The following is a 5,669-nucleotide window of genomic DNA, read 5'->3' as shown; positions in this document are numbered from 1 at the left end:
AAAGACGGAGGAGTTTGTTTTTCCTGGAGGGATCAGGGAAGGCTTCTGGAGGCAGGTGACGCCCAAGCTAGTCTTCGGTGAGGGCTGAGAATTTCACCAGGTGGGAAGGGAGGACAGGGACTGCAGAGATGGGAGACACTGGTGGAAGTTCCCAGAAGTGGGGAGGTGCCTCATGCATTAGGACAATTCATACTACAATCAGGGGGGAGGGTCTACACAGCACAGAGGCCCGAGGCAAGCCTGGAGGTGCCCTGGGGATCACAGCATGCGGCTGACCTCGAATGTGTGCTAAGGGCATCAGGAACGCTCTCCAAACACAAGGCAGGCCCATCAGAAGTGTTTGAGCAGTCAACAAGGCATGGTCTCTGAAGGGCCAGACGCTATAAACATCCGGAGTCCCCTCCGGCTCTAAAATGAACCGGCAAAGCCAGCAACGGCCGTTGACTTTATTTGGCGAAAATTAACAGTCTTGTTTGAGTTGAAGTTGTACAAAGAGGTGCATGAAGTCCTGGGGGAGGTTGGGGGCAGGTCACAGAGAGCAGAGCTGGTGGGGGAGATAGGAGCCCTAGTCACCAGGGCTCCCGCACATAGGGGTCCCGCAGAGAAGACACAGACCGTCCTCCTGGAGACATTGTCCCCCTCAGCTCTTTTTATCTGCCAGATGTACCAGCCACAGCTGGACCTTCCAGCTGCTTCCCTGCTTCTGCTGGGAATTCTCACACAAACCTCTGGGGAACGGACTCCCTTGGGCCAGAACCCGCCCCCCCCCCCTCCAAAGTGGCCCCAAATAAAATCAAACCTTTTTCCTGCTCTCTTAGTTTCCAGTCCCATTTCTCCTTTGGGAGGGAGCTCATCTCATCAAATTGGTAGAAACCAGAGCGGCAGTTGATAGGGGACCTTTGAAGAAGAAAGTCAGGTCAATAAAACATCAAAGGCAGTTTGGCTCCCTGGGTAACAATGAAAAACGGTGACAGCGTCCCAATTCCCCCCAGCAAGGCAGAGCTTTGGAGGGCCCCGGTGGAGGCGAAGAAACTGCTGTTCTTGAATATAATCAAGAAAAGCGTCCTCAGGTGACCCCATGTGATGGCTCCTGTCTCTGGGACGGACCAGGAAACCGGAGTGTGGTAAGCCAACCCCCTAACCTGAGGACTCCAGCCACACACACCTCACCTCTCTGCTCACCTGGAGGGACACGTACCAGCAGGATCTGGGAATGTCAGGATCTGGGAGACCTGAGCTTGAATTCTGGCTCATTCAAGGCCCTAGGAAAACGGGGATAGAAATAGGTCATGGTTTCGTTGTCGGGGATTAAAGGGCAAATGTCCATCATATGTGGATCACAAGGTCTCGCACAGCAAAACATACCCTCAATGAATATTGCCCCCCTTCTTTCCTTCTCCTCCCTATGGATGAGGCAATAAAGCCCTGGGTATTTTTTTTTTTAATTTTTTAACGTTTATTTATTTCTGAGACAGAGAGAGAGAGACAGAGCATGAGCAGGGGAGGGGCAGAGAGAGAGGGAGACACAGAATCTGAAACAGGCTCCAGGCTCTGAGCTGTCAGCACAGAGCCCGACGCGGGGCTCGAACTCACGGACCGCGAGATCATGACCTGAGCCGAAGTCGGACACTTAACCGACTGAGCCACCCAGGTGCCCCAAGCCCTGGGTATTATTAAGGACAATGTTTGCTGCTCTGAAAACCAAAGCCTAGCACATAAGGGTCCAACATGACACAAATTGATGTCTTTCTCATGTAAAGAATAAATCTCGCTGATTGGTGGGTGACTCTACCCCAGAGGGTGATCCTGGACCCAGGCCCCTGTCCTCTTATGGCTCTGCCATTTTCAGCACCTGGCTTTTGAAGCTGAGGTCTTCCTGCTCATCTGTGTCAGGCTGGCAGAAAGGTAAAAAGCTTGAACAAGGCTCTCAAGGACCTGGCATGGAAGCAGCACATGTCTCTTCCACTCAAATTCTATTGGCCGGAAGGCAGTCACATGATCCCATCTCCCTGCAAAGGAGTCTGGGAGATGGAGTCTTGCCCTGTACCCAAGGAGAAGAAGAACGATGTTCGGTGAACAGGTGGACAGTTTCTTCCACCTCTGGAAAGGTGAAATGATGTCCCAGGAGACCCAGTGAGTTAATAGCCAAACTCAGGCTCCTGAGCGTGCACCTGGGCCCCTGGCTTTTCCCTCTACACGTCACACTAGAGTGAGACAGAATCACTGGAGTGGACCTGAGACAAAGACCTACCCGAGCAAGGGGAAGGGAGACTACCAACAGTCAACATGTTGTCTCGGTCTCCTTGCAGGAATCATCAGTGGGGGGCAGGGAGCCACAGCTCCAGGGAGTTTAGCTGTGAAGTTGGTCCAGATGTAGAGTTGGCCTCAGGGCCCCCTTGGAATCCCTTTATTCAGGGATTGAATAAAGGAAGTGCCTTTACACATCCCACCAGCCCTAAATGCATAAGCCTTAATCCATTTCTCTGGTGCTTTCCACACATTGACACCCTTATAACTTTCCTTTCCCACCGCTTCTTCCTCTCAGGCTCCTGGTCTCGGGCTGAGACGATCTGATATAGCCAAGCTACCCGCACTTTAGAGGATGCTGATTCAAGGGGTACTTCGGCTCAGGAGCTGATAAATACGCAGAGCCCAGCCCCGTGATCCACCTCCAAGGATTTAACCCTCAGCAACAATCAGCGATGTACGTGGATATCAAATATATAGGATGTTGCTTGTGATAGTTAACAACTGGGTATAAATTGCACAAGCCACCCCAGGAGTTAGGTGAAGTTATTTACGACACATCCCTTCCGCGGACAACTAGGCAAGAATTCGGCAATTAGAAATGATTCTGCAGAAGATATGAGATGGGAAGGGAAGATGTTTATGATGCAGTGGCTACAAACAGAAGATTTTAGAACCGAAGATACAGGATGCTCTCCTTTTCGTGGGAAAAACATATATACACCAGTGTTTGACAGAGGTTTGACAATACTTTGGTGAGAGGATTGAGTGTTTTTCTCTTTCCTTTGTATTTTCTACAATGGATGCTTATAATTTTTCTAAGAGGAAAAAAATGTACTCTTATGCTGAGAATCTCAAAGGTTTTCATTTTGGCACCTCCAGGAATTTATGATCCCTAAGAATAAGGACTTTTCATTCAGTGACTTTAGGTCTTGGTAACCAGGAGTGTGTGAAATGAAGCCAAGTCTCCCGAGGGTATGGCCTGGACTTCTTTTGCCTTGGAGATCCTTAGGTGTTGGTTTGGTTTTGTTTTTGAATTTTGTAGAGTGTCATTGATTTCGGCTTTCTAATGTATAATTCCGATCAAGTTCTGCCTTCCTGATTACATTTGAGCACGTGTGAAGCAGTGCAGCAACACTGCATTAGTCAGCTAGAGCCTTGTAACAAACATCCCCAAATCTATGTGATGTTCTGCAGCAAGCATGCATTTCTCACATGTCTACCGGTTGACAGCTCTAACCAGCAGAGTGGGCGCAGGTCAGGCCCGCCCTCCTGGGACCAGTGGGCTGGACAGGGCATCAGCTTTCCATGGCAATGGCAGAGGTGCAAGAGGGCACACAAGACCATGTGATCCTTCTTACACCCTTGACTCAGAACCGACAACTGTCACTTCCACATTGACCAAAAGACGTGGGCTGACGCCAAAGTCAAGAGGCCAAGGCTCGCTCTGCCTTCTGTAGGAGGAAACTTGTCATATGGAAAGTGCATGAATACAGAGTGCAGGACTGGAACCAGTCCTCTAACCCAGCACCACACACCCACAAATGATCACTGAAGTCAGGTCATGGCAAGAGATGGGAGAACACACCTTGAACTCTTTAAAAATAACATAATTTCCCGGCTGACTCTGAAAGTAACACATGCTGACACTGAACAAATATGAAGGGGAGAAATTAAGTTTGCTATAATTCCTTTTCCTTAGATGGTCCCTGTTAGGATTTTGCTCCAATTTCTTTGCAGTAGGCACATCAATTTACACGCTCAAATAAACATATGCATATTTTTATATCTAACAACAGTGGGCTCAGACTTAATTTGGTTTTGTACACGATCTTTTTCACTTTCATTTTATGAGCTTTGCCCTGTATGATTGAATATAATTTTTCAAACAGGTTTTTCCGTAGCTGTACAATATTTTAAACTGTCTGAGAAATTCTCTGTCCTGCGCTCTCTGATATGGTAGCCACTAGTCACAGGTGCCTGTTGGGCATCTGACACGTGGCTGGCCTGAACGGTAACATGTGAGCGTAAAATATACGCGGGTTTTTTGAACACCGTGGTACCAAAACGAGAATGTTCTTGAGCAAATTGGAGCCCAACGAATGTTCAATTGATGATGTGCATCACCCACATTGCTGCCCCCAGCCAAGACCTTGGAAGGGGCCCAGGCCGCATGGCAGGCTGCGAAGCTAAAGCTACATGTGAACCCGCTTCTAAGGGGAGGGGATTCAGAGGTGAGGGAAGGGCCTGACCACTCTGGCTGCTGTGCAGGGAATGGACTACAGGGGACAGAGGAGGAAGCTGGACCACAGCTGGGTTGTCCAGGTTGTCTCCTGCTTGAGGAGAGAGAGGGTGATGCATGGACGGTTGGCCATGCAGATGGCAGAGGCAGACAGATGTCAGGAACACTGTGTATGTGCTGACTTGGGGGAGGAGAGTTGAAGCCTCAGGTTTGATGACCCAAGTACACAGATCTTCCTTGACTTACGACGGGGTCATGTCCCAATAAACCCATCCTAAGCTGAAAATATCGTTAGGTCGAAATGCACTTATTACGCCTGACCTACCGAACGTCATGGCTTAGCCTGGCCGACCTTACACGTGCTCACGACACTCACACTGGCCGACAGTTGGGCAGCATCACCTCACAGCAAGCCTGTTTTAGAATAAAGTGCTTAATAATGCATGTAGTTTGCCGGATGCTGCACTGAGAGGGAGAGACAGCAGGGGTGTGTGGGTGCAGGACAGAATTACAGCGCCGTCTGTCCACCCTCGTGATCGCTGGCTGCCGCCGCCCAGCTTCGGGAGGGTCCCACGCTGCAGACGGCCAGTGCCGGGAAGAAAGCCACATGCAAAACTCGCAGGACGGTTTCTACCAAACGCCCATCACTTTTGCAAGATCGTAAAGTTAAAAAAACTGCCCGTCAAACGATCATAAGTCAGGGACCATCCGCGCTAGAGTGTCTGTTACACTACAACGCACACTGGACTGGTTGCTGGATTCTGGTCTTTCTTCCTGGATTTTGGGGGCCAGTCCCACATCTTCCCTTTTGCTGCCTGGGTTCATCACTAGTTACTGGAGGCGGCGCCTCACCTGGGAGAGAGGAGGAAGAGCCAATGGGGAGGCGGGGGCGGGCCCCGGGCCTGTGACGTAATCACGCTCTGGAGAGATTGATTGGGTGCCCAGCCTTGGGAGCGGACTTGCTCCCCGGAAGGAAGGAAGGAAGGAAGGAAGGAAGGAAGGAAGGAAGGAACCGGAAGGAACTGAGTGACTGAGGATCCCTGAAGACAGAGAGGCCCTGGGAGCTCAGAGAAGATATGGAGGCGGGGGGCGGGGAGGCATGGCTGCCCCAGAGATCAAGAGACATGAGCAAACTCACAGCTGCCGGTCACCGCCCACACCAGCCGCAGACTCCCAGCTG

The 5,669-nt window shown here is 50.5% G+C and overlaps 1 long non-coding RNA gene across 3 annotated transcripts; it reads right to left on the bottom strand.

The window, feature by feature from the left end:
* Nucleotides 1-431: 431 nt before the first annotated feature.
* LOC122241237 lies at nt 432-5,307 on the bottom strand. 3 transcript variants are annotated; one of them, XR_006221272.1, is made up of 6 exons: nt 5,231-5,294; nt 4,815-4,903; nt 1,853-2,041; nt 1,183-1,262; nt 800-897; nt 432-544 (listed from the first exon to the last, which is right to left on the bottom strand). It is a non-coding gene; the product is annotated as an uncharacterized LOC122241237 (long non-coding RNA). The 3 variants fall into 3 exon arrangements; XR_006221270.1 differs by having other exon boundaries at nt 4,815-5,307; XR_006221271.1 differs by lacking the exon at nt 1,853-2,041 and having other exon boundaries at nt 4,815-5,307.
* Between the last annotated feature and the right edge of the window lie 362 nt (nt 5,308-5,669).

Source organism: Panthera tigris, chromosome C1, assembly GCF_018350195.1.
Source record: "Panthera tigris isolate Pti1 chromosome C1, P.tigris_Pti1_mat1.1, whole genome shotgun sequence".
NCBI lineage: Eukaryota > Metazoa > Chordata > Mammalia > Carnivora > Felidae > Panthera > Panthera tigris.
Note: the sequence above shows the minus strand (reverse complement) of the source record. Positions and strands in the feature narration are given on the sequence as shown.